Source organism: Agelaius tricolor, unplaced genomic scaffold (genome assembly GCF_023055355.1).
Source record: "Agelaius tricolor isolate 1412-34295 unplaced genomic scaffold, bAgeTri1.0.p SCAF_42, whole genome shotgun sequence".
In the NCBI taxonomy this organism is placed as follows: Eukaryota; Metazoa; Chordata; class Aves; order Passeriformes; family Icteridae; genus Agelaius; species Agelaius tricolor.
In genome coordinates this window covers 3198998-3214759 of record NW_027269302.1, presented here as the reverse complement: position 1 = coordinate 3214759, position 15762 = coordinate 3198998, and the positions used below count along the sequence as shown (strand labels likewise).

Below are 15762 nucleotides of genomic sequence, written 5' to 3'. Positions count from 1 at the left end.
TGAGCCTAAAATCAGCCAAAGGCACCTAAAATCCAGTTTATCCTAGAATCACCCAAACAGGCCCAAACCCCACCCAAAGGGGCATATAACATCAAAAGGGATCTAAAATCCACCCTCAAACCCACCACATTTGGCCTAAAATCAGCACACAGGCCTAAGATCCACCCTAAAAGGCTTGAAATCACTGCAAGGGAGCTGAAATCCACCCTAAACCTGCCCAGTTTGGCCTAAAATCACCCAAATGGGACCTAAATTCTCCGGGACCAAGACCAAACCCAGCAGCAGAACCAGCACTAGCAGCAAGACTGAGACCGACACTGGAACTGAGATTGGCAGCACTACAGGACCGGCACCAGGACTAGGACCGAGACCCAGACCAGAACCTGCACCAGAACTGGCACTGGGACCAAGACTGGGACCAAGCCTGACACTGGGACCAGCACCAGGAGCGCTTTGGAACTGGGACTGGCACCGGCAGCGCTCCAGGACTGGGATCAGGACCGAGACTGGAACCCAGCACCTGCACCGGGACTGCTCTGGGACCGGGACCAGGACCGAGACTGGGAGCCCTCCAGGACTGAGACTGAGACCGTCACCGGAACCAGCACCGAGAGTGGCAGCGCTCTGGGACTGGGACTGAGACTGAGATTGGCACTGGGAGGACCAAGACCAGCACCAGTAGCAGCACTGGGTCCAGAACCGCTCTGGGACCAAGACTGAGACCAGCACTGAAACCAGCACCAGCAACTGGCGCCAAGAATGGCACTGCTCTGGGACTGAGACAGGGACTGAGAACAGGACCGGCACCGCTCTGCGATTGAGATTGACATGAGAACCAGAATCAGCGCCAGGAGTGCTCCAGGACTGAGATGGAAACTGAGGCGGGCACCAGGACCAGGATCAGTGACAGGATCACTCTGAGACTGGCACCAGGATCGGAAATGGGATTGGAAATGGGATTGGAAATGGGATCCCTCCTGGACCTCTGCGTTCATTCCGGGGAGTTTTGGCTGCGTGGGATCCCCTTGGTTCACATTGATCTGGTGCAGCCATCCTGGTCCATATGGTCCAGTTTGTGTGATCTCAGTCTCTGCTCCTAATCCCTATGGTCCCAGCCTGTGAAATCCTGGTCCACATGATTCCAGTCTGTACAATCCCAACCCATACAATCCCAGTCTACAAAATGCCAGTCCACATGGTCCCAATCTGTGCAGTCCCAGTCTGCAGGATCCCAGTCCACATGATCCCAGTCTGTATGGTCCTGATCCATATGGTCCCAGTAGGTGCAGTCCCAGTCTGTGGGATCCCAGTCCATATGATCCCAGTCTGTATGGTCCTGCATGGCACACACTCCCAGGGTCTGGAATTCCAGTTCCCAGCCAGGAAAAGATGTTCCTGCCCTTGAAGGCAAAGCTCTTAAGAAGGGGCCGAAAGCCAAGTGGAGCAAGATCCTACAGTGACATTTCACTGCCAGCCTTCAGAACTTCACCCGTGGCTGTTGTAGCTCCTGCACTGGGAATTAAATCAGGGCAGGGTCTTTGGTGGCAGCTGCCCTGGCTCAAGGGAGACACTGAGAGAGAAACAGAAAGGCAAAGAGAGGCAGGAGAGAAAGGAGGACACAAACACAATCAGCTGAGAAGGTGGCACTCTGCAAACGGAACTGCAATGGACTGAAAATGAATGGGACAGAAATCACTAACTCTGAAAGTTTTATTTGATATCAAATACATCCCACCCACCCAGCCTCACACAATCCCCACGCCACCGTACCAAATTTGGATCCCAATTCTCCCAGTCTCCTTCCAACCCCATCTCACCATGGCGGCTGTGGAATCAAGTGAGTCTGGCATGGGACTGAGTTTTTTTGAGGTGGCAACAAGCCATTATGAAGTGGGATTGAGCCCGTATGAATTAAAATTCAGTTGTTTTAAGTGGGATTCAGTTGTTTTGAGGTGACCTTCTTGGCTTTTGGAGTGCACAGAGATGAAGAACACTGCGCAAAATCCCCCCTGCCCAGAACCCACAAGTCCTCCAGAATATTTCCCCAAACCATCAATTCCCCCTTAAAAACCTCTGAAATTGTGGAACTTTAGACATCTTTGATCAATTTATTTCATTTAACCCTGTTTTGACTGTTTTTAAGGGATGAACATGGATCATAAGGAATATGGGCCACCAGGGCTGTGCCCAAAGTGCCTTCTCCAGTGGAGGATGGAGCTGGAGCAGCACACGAAGCTCTTCCCGCACTCAGGGCACTCGCAGGGCTTCCCTTACTGGTGCCTCCGTTGGTGTCGGGTCAAATGAGAACTCTGTGAGAAGCTCTTCCCACAGTGGGCACACTCGTAGGGCCTCTCCCCAGTGTGGATGCGCCGGTGTCTGATGAGGTGGGAGTTGCGCTGGAATCCCTTCCCGCAGTCAGGGCATTGGAAGGGCCTCTCCTCTGTGTGAATCCGATAGTGCCGGAGGAGACTGGAGCTGCTCTGAAACCCCTTCTTGCATTTATCACACTCATAGGGCCTCTCCCCTGTGTGGATCTTTTGGTGGCAGAGCAGGTAGGAATGCTGGCTGAAGCTCTTCCCACATTCCCCACACTTGTAGGGCCGTTCCCCAGTGTGGATGTTCCGGTGCTGGATCAGGTTAGAGCTCTGTCTGAAGCTCTTCCCACACTCCCCACACTCATAGGGCCGTTCCCCAGTGTGGGTCCTTTGGTGGCGGATCAGGCTGGAGCACCGGCTGAAGCTCTTCCCACATTCCTCACACTCGTGGGGCCTCTCCCCAGTGTGGATGCGCTGGTGCCTGACAAGATGTGTGTTTCGCCTGAAGCCCTGCCCGCAGTCAGGGCAGCGGAAGGGCCTCTCCTCTGTGTGTGTGTGCTGGTGCAGGAGGAGATTGGAGCTGGTCTGAAACCTCTTCCTGCATTGATCACACTCATAGGGCCGTTCCCCAGTGTGGGTCCTTTGGTGCTTGATCAGGTCAGAGCTCCACTTGAAGCTCTTCCCACACTCCATGCATGTGTGGGGCTTCACCCCATCATGGAGCTGCTCATGGAGCACCAGCTCCGAGCTCTGGCTCCATCTCCGGCCGCCTTCCCGGCCCAGGCTGGCTCTTTCCCCCTCACATCCCCGCCATCTGCGTTTGCAGCCCCTCCTCGTGCGGCATCTCCAGGGCTTTTCCTCCGCGTTGGCTTCCTGCGCCGTGGAGCCACTCAAAACGGCCTCTGCCACCAGGTTCTGCCGCGGGCATTTGTCCTCCCTGCTCTCCATGCTCAGCTCCTGCTCTGGGGGAGGAAGGACAAGGACAGGATGGGATTTGCCTCCATGCCACAGGCAAGGGCAACGAGATCCCCCCAGGGCTGTGCTGCAGCCGAGGGCCGTGCTGGGCTGGGAGATGCAGCAGCACAGAGGAGAAAGGGACACTCATCGCCAGCTAGGGGCTGTGCACAAATCACAAACAGGATGGGACTGCTAGGAACGCGTCTTGAGCTGTTTTATTTTCCAGCATCAGTCTCATTACTTGGTTATGACAGTGGGAACATGCCAGCAGCTCACATCCCAGGTGGGAGACAAAGAACTTAATGTTAAAACTTACGTTAAAAGGGTTTTGACCAATCACACAAAGCAAAAGCATATTGACCATAGTTCTATCCGGTTAAAAAAATGCTTGCTTATTTCAAATACCTGCTTGTAAGCCTTAAAACACGATGCACAGAGCTCCATTATTAAGCTTGGAAATTCCTAATATCTTGCTAGATATACTTTTCTGCAGGTTAGGGAGTTAGTCTAGATAAGCATTAAGGCACAGACCATTGTTCTATTTCTCCTTACTTTCTCCTTCTTATATAATTTTTCTGCAGACCAATCTTACAGCTGCTGCAAACTCTAATCACAGTTCTACTGTCTCTGAGGCTTGTCTTTTGCAGCTTTACCCAAAATCCTCTGATTTTAAGGATTCCAGAGACACTGACTTCCTGCTCACCTGCCTCAGTGTCCCGGGGCATCTTCCTCTTCCTCGCAGCCTCCCAGGGTTTAGCAATGGGAAATCCTGGTTTGGGGAAAACAAGGGATCAGCACGTTGATTCTGAAGGTCCCTCTGCCCAAGTCCATCTCTACAAGTCACCGGCCATCTGGGCTCCAGAAAAACCTCCCAAACACCAAGATTCAGCCCTGAAAAACCCTCCTAGGAGTTCCCCATCCCTGGTCCCTCCCCTTTGGTGTTTGGGGGTTCCCCCCTGTCCCAGCTGCTGGGGTCATGCTTGGATTGGGTGCCTGCCCTGCCCAGGCTGCTGGCAGTCCCAGCAATGCCAAAAGCTCCCCCCTCTTAGCTCTCCCCATTTCGGGATGCTGGGGCCTTTTAGGCTCCTGGGCTCCCCTCATTCTCTGCTCTGGGCTGCAGCGGCTCCAAGGAGTCCCCCCTGCCCCTCTCCAGGCTCTTGAGGCTCCCGCCAATGGTGGCGCTCCCCCCTCTCTGGCCTCCCCACTTTGGCCTCCTGGGGGACACAGGGCTCTGCTCCTCCAGGCTGCCTCTGCCGGCAGCCGCCACCGCCACCCCCCGATGTCCCCCCGAGGGGCCTTTTCCGCTCAGCCTTGGACTTCTTCATTCTCCAAACATCCCCCCAAAAAAACCAACTGGGAGCAACTGGGAGTGACTGGGAACATGCTGGAGAGAACTGGGCTACACTGGGACATACTGGGAGTGACTGGAACAAAAGTAAGGGTGAAAGAGAGCAACTGGAACCATGTGGAGCACAACTGGTTTATTCTGGCAGGGACTGGGAGCACACTGGGGCCATATTTTAATCATACTGGGAGGGACTGGACTAATACTGGGAGTATTTAAGAGCGACTGGGAACACACCCTGCACATACTGGGCCTAACTGGGAGCACGCTGGCAGCAAATGGCATCATACTGGGACTGACTGGGCTGATCTAGGAAGCAACTGGAGCCATGCTGGAGGCATGGGGGTCCCAGGCCCACCCTGAACCGGGGTCTGGGTGTTTCGGGGGGAGGGGGCACAGCAGGGGTTCCCCCTCCCCCCGTTTTTGGGGGGTCTCCCATGGTGCCCCCTCCCCAAAAAGCTCCAGGGGCCCCCTGAAGTGGCTCCTGTTCCACCGGCTGGTGCCCACTGTCATGGTTTGACACTGGCACAATGCTAGTACCCCCCATGAGAATACCCTCTCCCTGGTTTCTGCTGTGAGATGGGACCAGGAATAAGCAAAGCAGGCTCCCACTTAGGAAAAAAAAAATTATTAACTAAACTACAAGGGAAAGGAAAAAAAGAAAAAAGAAAAAAAGAAACACACAAGGAAAATGAAAACTTCACAAATACATCTCCTCCTCCTCCCCACCAAATTCCCAATACAATACATCCCCCAAATCATCGACTCTCAGTCCGGCACCACCCTTCAGAATACTCCATCCTCAGTTCATCAAGAGGAGAAGGAGTCCTTCTTGTGCCAATGGGGACCTCTTCCTTTCATGTCCAGCACTCTCACCACTGAACACGGACCAGAGCTGCTTCTAGGGTCGACTTTTAAGGATGCTTCGTCCCACTGCAAAAAGGCACAGTCTCAACTTTGGGACATCAGTCCCCCCATATTTCACCCCCTGGGGCCGAGGGGTACCAACACCGAACCCTCTTGGTTCTGAGGCATTGCCTCCCCCTAGAATGCAGTCTCTGTATCACAAGGAAACATGGCTCTGTCCATGGCTACACAAAGAGTCCAGCATAAGCTACTCCATCATCTCTTCCACCTGAATTCTTCTCTATTCTTTTCAGATCTCTCCCTTGCTCAGACCTCCAACTCTTACTCAGTTCCCTCTTCATCTTCTGCTCCATCCCCCTCCAGGAGAGGTCAATGCTCTGAAGAGTTTTCATTGTCCACAAAAGGGTTAAAAGCTCTTACAAGTGGCCGGACACATCAATTTCAAGATAACAGTCCTCGGCACCGGCACTCTCTCTCTCTCTGAGCGGGGGGCTGCCTGGTACCTGGCTAAACAAACTCCTGGTGCTTCTCTCTCTCCTCCACCCTTGGGCCAGGCCTACCTCATGGCCATGTGGCTTCCCCGCCCCCCGCCCAGCCGGGAACTGGGGGGAGGGGGGGGGGGGGGGGGGCAAGACCCGAACTCTTTCCCACCGGAAATCCAAAATAGCCTCCTAGGGGAGAGCCCTGCTTTTAACCCTGTGTTCTCAGAGGCGGATCCAATGTCCCAATGGCCACACTAGGTGCCAATATTAAAATCTGAGACCCATTGGCCTGACCACAGCATCCCAGAAAACATATTTCCTGTCAAACCACCACACCCCCTGATCCAGGATGGCCCCTGGTGAGTCTGGGGGTTCTGGGGGGATTTTGGGGGGCTTTTTTTGAGATTTAGGGATTTTTGGGACATTTGGGGATCTTTGGAAGGGCTTGGGGGGGTTTGGGGGTGTTCTGGGGACTTTTTGGAATTTTGGGGCATTTTTGAGGCAATTTTTGGGAGGGTTTTGGGGGATTTGGGTGAGGCTTTTTTGAGTTTTGGGGGATTTTATTGGGAGTTTAGGAGGAATTATGGGGTTTTTGGAGATAATTATTTGGTTTTGGGGGATTACAGGATTTTGGGGCATTTATGGATTTGGGGAATTTGGATTTTGGGAGATTTTATTGGGGTTTAGGTGGGGTTTTGTTTTTTGGGGGGGGTTTATTGAAATTTTTGGGAGATTTTTTTTAACTTTGGTGAGTTCCACTGAGATTTTGTAGGATTCTGTGGTATTTTGGAGCATTTTATTCTGATTTTTAGGGGCTTTAGGGTACATTTTGTGGAATTTTGGGGGTCCTTGTGTGGTCTGGGAGGGCTCTGGGGTTGTCCCCAGGTGTGGGGAAGGGCTGAGAGGCACCAAAATCTCCTTAAAACCCCCGAGAGTCCCAATAAAACCTACGAAATCCCAACTAAAGATCACAAAATCCCATTAGAACACTCTAAAATCCCATTAAAAGTCCACAAAATGTCTTGAAATCCCAACAAATCCCCAAAATCCTAATTAAGCCCCACAAATCCCCCAAAAATGTCCCCAAAACCACATGAAACCCCATAAAATCCCACAGAAGACCAAAAGAAATCCTGGCAACACCCAAAGAAGACCACAAAACCCCTGCAAAACTCCACAAAAATCCCCAAAAACCCCCCAAAATTTTCGTTAAAAAACCCTGACCTCCAAAGAATCCCACTAAATGCCTCCAGAATTCCAAGAAAACCACCCCAAATCCCACAGAAATTCCAAAAAAATCCCCAAAAATTTAAGAGAATCCCAAAAAATCCTCACAAAATCCCAGTAATCCCACCAAAATTATAAAAAAACCCAAACCAAAACAAAAAAAGATTCAATGAACCCCCAAAAACCTCGAGAAACACACCCCCCCCAAATGCCAATAAACCCCCCCAACGTGTCAATAAAACCCCCCAAAATCCCTGAAAATTCTGCACCTCCCCAAAACCCAATCCTTCTCTCGGAAAACCCCAATAATCGCCCCTGAGCTCCCCACAAACTCCCGCAGCCCAAGAAAGCCCCAAATGCCCTAGCCCTGCCCGGCCCTCCCTGGTCCCTCCCAGTCCCGCCCAGGCCCGTCCGGGGCCGCGGCCAAAACTCCCCGGAGCGAGCACGGAGGGCCTGGAGCGAGCCCGGAGCCCATCCTGGGCTCGGCCTCAGGCTCGGCCCCTCGGGGGCATTTTGGGCCGGCCTGGGCAGGGTTAGGGTGGGCTCGGATCCCTTGCGGGCATTCCCAGCCTCGCCGGGGGGATTTTAGGCCCCTTTGGCTGATTTGAGGCCGAATCTGGTGGGTTTGAGGGGAAGATTTTGGATCCCTTTGGACGATTTGAGGCCCACATGGGTGAATTTAATCCTGTGTGAGTGATTTTGAGTCCCTTTATTTGGTAATTTTGGGTTCATTTGAGTAGGTCTTCTGCTTCATTGTGTAATTTTAGGTCAAACCAAGTCATTTAGGATGATTTGAGGTCCTCTTCTGTTGGTTTCAGGCTGGTTTCGGTGATTTTATGTCAATTTAGGTGATTTTTGTTAAATCTGGATGGATTTTAGGCGCCTTCGGGAGATTTTAGGCCAAAGCAGGTACTTTCAGGGTGGATTTGAAACCCATTTTGGAGATTTAAGGGTGATTTTAGGCCATTTGAGGGAGGTGTCAACCAGTTTGGGCAATTTTAGTCCCCTTTGGTTGGATTTTAGACCCATTTGGATAATTTTAATCCTCTTTGACTGATTATAGGCCAAACTTGGTTGATGTAGGCTGAATTTGAGGCCCTTTTGGGTGACTTTAAACCAAACCAGGCCCTTTCAGGATCGCGCGTCCCCTTGGCCCCACCCCTTTCCCCTCACAGTTCCCTGCCCTTTCCCTGCCCCCTTTCCCCTCAAGGTTCAGCCTTCGGGAACAGGGGAGGAGGAGGAGGGAGGAAGGAAGAGGCCAAGCGGCCGCAACACAAGAGGAGAGGGAGAATCTCGTGGCCCGGGCACTCCCTGGAGTCGCCACAGCCCCGGGAGCATCGCCCCCCATCTCGTAAGTGCCTGGGCAGGGGGAGCTCGGCCCAAATATCCTGGGGGGTGCCTGGGTTTGGTTTTTTTTTGGGGGGATGTTTGCAGCTGGCAGGGCTCCAAAGCCGAGCCGCAGATGGCCCTCGGGGGGACATCAGGGGTCCCCGGGAGGTGTTTTTGGGGGTCCCGGTGTGGGTGGCGGCAGAGCCCCAGCGGGGGGCGGGGGGATGCGGGTCCCCCCGCAGTGGGGGTTGGGCTTCCCAGCCGGGCCCTCCGAGCTCTGCCGGGGCCATGTGGGGACCGCTTGGGAGAGGCGGCCCCGGCGGGGGGACACCGGTTCTGGGGAGCCCCAGGAGTAGCTGCGGCTTCACCGAGCGGGAGCCCAGAGAGAGGAGAGCCCCAGAAGGGCAAAGCGGGGACCCCGAGAGGGGGGGACCCCTGGGATTGCCGGGACCCCGGCAATGGGGGGTGCTGGGGCTGGAGAGGCGGGATGGCCGGGAAAGGGGTTCAGGGGTGCCGGTGCCGGCAGTGGCTGCTCCCGGTATGAGCCCAGTCACTCCCAGTCATTCTCTATGATGATGCAATTTGCTCCCAGCACAGTCCCAGTTGCTTCCAGTTCCTCCCACTTGCATCCAGGGTGTTCCCAGTTCTCTCAGTTGCCCCTAGCACAGTCCTAGTCACTCCCAGTATGATCCCAGTCTCTCCCAGTATGAGCCTGGTCACTTCCCCTCACTCCCTGAAGGAACCCTGTTGCTCCCAGTATGATCCCAGACTCTCCCACTTGCCGCCAGCATGTTCCCAGTTCCCCCAGCACATTCCCAGTTGCTCCCAGTCTGGTCCCAGTCACCACATCTATGGTCTCAAGACACTCCCAGTACATCTCAGCTGCCCTGAACATTCTGGCAGTCATTGCCAGGCACTCCCAGTTCCCTCAGGGTGGTTCACTTGCCCCCAGTTGTCTCCCAGTTCCTCTAATTATGTCCCCAGTTGGCTCCCAGCATGGGCCCTGTAGATCCCAGTAACCCCCAGTCAGGGTCCAATCACACCCACTCTAATCCCAGTATGATTGTAGCCACTCCCAGTATGATCCCAGTCACTCCCAGTCTGATGCCAGTGCCACCAGTGTGATTCCAGTTGCTCCCTGTCAATGCCAACATGACCCCAGTAGCCTCTGGTGTGATCCCAGTGACTCCCTGTGTCTCCCAATATATCCCAGTCACCCCCAGCATGCTCCCCGTCACTCCCACTTTCTCCCAGTTGGGTTCAGCACAATTCCAGTTGCTCACAGCCACTCCCAGTCAATCCCAGCATGATTCCAGTCACTGTCAGTGTGATCCCAGTCTAACCCAGCATGGACCCAGCTGCTCTCACTGTGATTCAAGTTTGATTCCATTTGCCCCCAACAGAGTTCCAGTTGTTCCCAGTTCCTCCCATTATGATCCCAGTTAACCTGAGATTAGTCCCAGTCCCTCCCAGCAGGGTCCCAGTCATGCCCAGTTGCCCCAAGCATGGTCTGAGTTGTCCCCAGCAAGATCCCTGCTGTTCCCAGTGTGATTCCAGTCCCCCCAGTAAGGTTACAGACATTCCCAGTATATCCCAGTTGCCCCAGTAAGGTTCTAGTTACCTCAGAAGGATCCCAGTCTTTCCGAGTAACTCCCAGTTGCCCCAGTTATAGTCTCAGTCCCCTCAGCATGGTTCCAGTACCTTCCAGCCAATCCCAGTTGCTCCCAATATATCCCCATTTTCCTCCCAACATGGGCCCAGTAGCTCCCAGTAAGCCCCAGTCGGGTTCCATTCACATCCAGTATAATCCCAGTATGAGTGTAGCCACTCCCAGTATGATCCCAGTCACTTGCAGTCTAATTCCAGTTGTTCCCAGGCACTCCCAGTCTGATGCCAGTGCCCCCAGTGTGATCCCAGTTGCCCCCAGCATGGGCCCAGCTGTTCCCAGTGTGCTTCCATTACTCCCCAATGGTTACAGACACTCCCAGTATGGTCCCAGTTGAACACAGTTGTCCCTGCTCTCGTCCCAGTCACTCCCCATATGATCCCAGTTCCTCCCAGCATGGTCCCACTCACTCCCAGTTGCCCCCAGTGTGGTCCCAGTTCTCCCCAGCATGGTCCCAGTTGTTCCCAGAGTGGTTCCAGTCCCCCCAGCATGGTTCCAGACACTCCCAGTATATCCCAGTTGCCCCCAGCATGTCTGTAGTCATTTCCAGGCACTGCTAGTGGCCCCAGTAAGGTGTCAGTTATCCCAGTATGATCCCCCAGTCATGCCCAGAATATCCCAGTTGCCCCCAGCATGCATCCAGTCCTTCCCAGTTCCTCCAGTTTGCTTGCAGCATGATCCCAGTTTTCTTCAGCTGCTCCCAGTAGCCCAAAGTGTGATCCCAGTTGCTCCCTTTCAACCCCAATATGATCCCAGTAAGCTCCAGTTTGATCCCAGTCACATGCCAGCCCTCCCAGTGTGGTCCCAGTTGCATCCAGTCTCTCTCAGTATGGTCCCATCTACCTCCAGCATGGTTCCAGTTGCTTCCTAGATCAGCCCAGTCAGTCCCAGTATGATGCCATTTGCTGCCAGCGTGCTCCCAGTTGCTCCCAGTCAGGCCCAGTATGGGGGATGATGTGCAGGGTGTGCTCCCAGTTGCTCTCAAATACTCCCAGTATTAGTCCAGTCCCTCCCAGTATGATCCAAAGATGAGCCCAGTGTGCTCCCAGTCCCTGCCAGTGTGAACCAGTTGTGCTCCACATGATTCCAGTTGTTCCTTTCACCCTTACTTTTGTTCCAGTCACTCCCAGCATCTCCCAGTGTAGCCCAGTTCTCTCCAGCATGTTCCCAGTCACTCCCAGTTGCTCCCAGTTGGGTTTTTGGGGGGATGTTTGGAGAATGAAGAAGTCCAAAGCTGAGCGGAAAAGGCCCCTCGGGGGGACATCGGGGGGTGGCGGTGGCGGCTGCCGGCAGAGGCAGCCTGGAGGAGCAGAGCTCTGTGTCCCCGAGGAGGCCAAAGTGGGGAGGCCAGAGAGGGGGGAGCGCCGCCATTGGCGGGAGCCTCAAGAGCCTGGAGAGGGGCAGGGGGGACTCCTTGGAGCCGCTGCAGCGCAGAGCAGAGAATGAGGGGAGAAGGGAGCCCGGGAGCCCAAAAGGCCCCGGCATCCCGAAATGGGGAGAGGGAAGAGGGGGGAGCTTTTGGCATTGCTGGGACTCCCAGCAGATGGGGGAGGGCTGGGGCCGAGTAGACGGGGGATCCCCAGTCCAAGCGTGACCCCCAGCAGCTGGGACAGGGGGGAACCTCCCCGGGCACCTGCGGGATGGGGGGCGATGCTCCCGCGGTGCGGCGAGTTCAGGCAGCGCCGGAGCCGCGCGATTCCGGCCGTCCTCTGCTCCCATCGCTTCCTGCTGCCGCTCCGCCTCTTCCTCCCTCCCTCCCTCCCTCCTCCTCCCCCCCCGGTCCCGGAGCCCTCACAGCCCGCGGGAGGAGCAGGGGTGGCGCCGGGACGGGTCGGAACGGAGCGAGGTGGGGGGGGGGGGGGGGGGGGGGGGGCTGGCAGGAGTGGGGTGACTGGGCTGTACTGGGATCATCTTGGGAGCAGCTTCTGGTTGACTGAGTTCTACTGGGACCATACTGGGATCATACTGGGAGTGAGGAGGAGCAGCACGATGGCTCCAGCGCTGGGGCTGGGGGCTCTCCTGGGGCCCGGGGTGGCAGCGAGAGCTGAGGGGGACTTCCGGCACCGGGACTCTCTGATCGCCCATCCCGGTGCACCGAACGGCCCCTGAAACCCCATTCCTGGGCGCTGGGATCCCCCCGCACCCCCATTCCTAGGCATGGGATCCACCCTGCAACCCCTTATCCGGCACCAACAACCCCCACACCCCCTTCCCGGCCATCCCGCCTCTCCCAGCCCCCAGAGCCCCCTTTTCCCTTACCCAGAGACCCCCTGGACCCCTATTCCTGCCTTTCCCAGCCCCCAGCCCCTCCTCTCCTCAACGCCGAGGACACCCGGGACCCCTATTCCCAGCCATCCCGGGTTTTCTACCTTTTGCTGGGAATGGGAAACACTGGGGACCCTTGGAGCTCCCTTTCCTGGATGCAGGAACCCCCTTAACCCAGCCCGTCCCACCTCTACCCACCGCAGCCTCCCCTTTTCTCACTCCTGGAACCCACAAACCCCGTTCCCTGCTCTCCCAGCTCTCCCGTTCCCTCTTTGGTTCCCCTATGCCCCCCAGCCCCGTCGGTGTCCCCCCAGTTCTCCCGTCCCTGAGTTCCCTGCCCTTGGCGCTGTCGGAGCCCGGCCCGGGGTTCCCCCAGTTGGTGTCCATGGGGTCCCTGGCTGGGATTCCCTTCCAGCGGGATCTCGGCACAGCCAGGGCTGGCACCACGAGCAGCACTGGCACGGGGCCACCGGGGAGCTGCCACTGCTGCAGCTGCATCCTGCCATTCCCAGTTGCTCCCAGTTCCTCCCAGTGGCTGCGCAGTCGGCTCCCAGCATGCGCCTGGTAGCTCCCAGCACCCCCCAGACAGGGACCAATCACACCCCCTACAATCCCAGTCCAATTGTAGTTACTCCCAGTATGATCCCAGTCACTCCCAGTATGATCCCAGTCACTCGTGGTCTAACTCCAGTCACTTCCAGTCACTCCCAGTATGATGCCAGTGCTCCCAGTGTGATCCCAGTTGCTCCCTGTCAATGCCAGCATGACCCCAGGAGCCTCCAGTATGTTCCCAGTCACTCCCTGTCTCCCCCAGTATATCCCAGTCCCCCCCAGCATGCTCCCAGTCACTCCCACTTCCCCCCAGTTACTTTCAGCATGATTCCAGTTGCTGACAGCTGCTCCCAGTCAATCCCAGTATGATTCCAGTCACCCTCAGTGCGATCCCAGTCTCACCCAGCATGCTGGGTGAGATCCAGCTGCTGGATCCCAGCTGCTCCCACTGTGATCCCAGTATGATCCCCGTTGCCTCCAGTGTAGTTCCAGTTGTTCCCTGTTCCTCCCAGCATGATCCCAGTTGTCCCTAGAATAGTCCCAGTTCCTCTCAGCAAGGTCCCACTCACTCCCAGTTGCCCCCAGCATGGTCCCAGCTGTTCCCTGTGTACTTCCAGTCCCCCCAGTATGGTCACAGACATTCCCAGCATGTCCCAGTGTGCCTAGTACAGTTCTAGTTAGCTCAGAATGATCCCAGTCTTTCCCAGTTCCTCCCAGTTGCCTCCAGCATGATCCCAGTTTCTGGCAGTTGCCCAAAATATGATCCCAGTGGCTCCCAGGATGACACCAGCAGTACCAGTAGTCACTCCCAGCATGTTCCAGTCACCCCCAGTATGACCCCAGTTAGTCCCAGATACTCCCAGTGTTATTGCAGTCATGCTCAGAGTGACTCCCTGTTACTCCCAGTGTGGGCCCTGTTGCTCCCAGTCGCTTCCAGTATGGTTCCAGTCAGGGCCAGCACCTTCCCAGTCACTCCCAGTATGACCCAGCATGGGCACAGCTGCTCCCATGATCATCCTGTGTGGTTCCAGTTGCTCCCATTTACCCCTAGTGTGGTTTCAGTCTCTCCCAGTATATACCAGTTACTCCCAGCATGTTCACAGTCACTCCCAGTTGCCCTGAGTTGCTTCCAGCCTGATGCCAGTTGCTCACAGCCACTCCCAGTCACCCTCAGTGCAGTCCCAGTTGCTGCCATTATGACTCAGTATGATGCCAGTCACTCCCAGCATTGGCCAGCTCCTCCTACTGTGGTCCCAGTAGGATCCCAGTAGCCCCCAGCAAGGTTCCAGTCACTCTCTGTTCCTCCCAGTGTGATCCCAGTTGCCCCAGTATAGTCCCAGGTACTCCATAGATGATCCCAGTCCCTGCCAGCATGGTCCCAGTCATGCCCAGTTGTTCGCAGTGTACACCCAGTCATTCCCACTTGCTCCCAGCATGGGGTCCCAGTTCTCTCCAGCATGGTCCCACCTGTTCCCAGTGTGGTTCTAGTCACCCGAGTATGGTTAACAGACACTACTGGTATATCCCAGTGTCCCTCAGCATGCTCACAGGCATTCCCAGTCACTCCCGTATGATCCCAGTGCAGCCCAGTCTCTGGCAGTGCTGCCACTGCTGGGATCCCCCAGCCCTGTGTGCGTGTTCCCCTGGCGCATATGCCAAGAGGAGCCCCAAGGGCTGGCATTGGCCAGGCAGGGTCCCCAGCAAGGCCCAGTTTGGATGTGCAGCCCCCAGTTTGCCCAGTTTGCCTCTCCTTTGGCCCGGGCCAGGTTCCCCCTGCCTGCAGCGGCTGGGAGCAGCCGAGAGCCCCGCACTGCCCATGCCGACCTGGCCCGGCTCCATCGCCGCTGCTGCCGCGGGCTGCGAGGGCTGCGGGAACGGGGCACCGAGGGTGTGGCTGCTGCTGGGGGAGGAGGAGGGAGGGAAGGGCAGGGATGAAGGAGGAGAAAGAGGTGGTGTTAGGGAGGAGGAGGGATGGAAGAGGAGGGGGAGGGAGAGGAGGGACAAAGGAGCATCAAGGAAAGGAGAAGGAAGCACGCAGACCTCAAAACTTCAAGCATCCCAGCTGCTGGGGAGATGGAAAAGGGAGGAATTTTTTTTTTTTTTTTTTTTTTTTTTTTTTTTTTTTTTTTTTTTTTTTTTTTGATTTCTGGGACTCCCAACAGATTGGGGTGGGTGGGGACTGAGTAGACAGGGGATCCCCAATCCAAGTGTGCAAGTGTGACCCCCAGCAGCTGGGACAGGGGGAACGCCCAAACACCAAAGGGGAGAGACCAGGGACACAGAACACCTGGGAGTCATTTTCAGTGGTAAATCTTGGTGTTTGGGATGTTTTTATGCCTGGTGACTTCTAGAGATGTACTTAGGCAGAAGGACCTTCGAACTCTGTGTGCTCATCCCTTGTTTTTCCCCAAAGCAGGGTTTTCCATTCCCAAACCCTTGGCTGGATGGAGAAGGAGGCTGCAAGAAAGAGGAAGATGTCCCGGGACACTGAGGCAGGTGAGGAGGAAGTCAGTGCCCCTTTCCCCTCTGTGCTGCTCCATCTCCCAGCTCAGCACAGCACCCAGCTGCAGCACAGCCCTGAGGGGATCTCGTTGCCCTTGCCTGTGGCACGGAGGCAAATCCCATGCTGTCCTTGTCCTTCCTCCCCCAGAGCAGGAGCTGAGCATGGAGAGCAGGGAGGACAAATGCTCACGGCAGAACCTGGTGGAAGAGGCTGTTTTGAGCGGCTCCACGGCGCAGGAAGCCAATGGGGAGGAA

The 15762-nt window shown here is 55.7% G+C and overlaps 3 pseudogenes; 1 reads left to right on the top strand and 2 right to left on the bottom strand.

Annotated features, from left to right (window-relative positions):
* The window catches only part of LOC139603889 (zinc finger protein 436-like), a 29967-nt pseudogene extending 17976 nt beyond the window's left edge, over positions 1-11991 (bottom strand).
* Positions 1-15762, top strand: part of LOC139603950 (zinc finger protein 271-like) — an 82555-nt pseudogene that overhangs the window by 65696 nt on the left and 1097 nt on the right.
* LOC139603885 (zinc finger protein 774-like) overlaps positions 1697-15762 on the bottom strand; it is a 30494-nt pseudogene continuing 16428 nt past the window's right edge.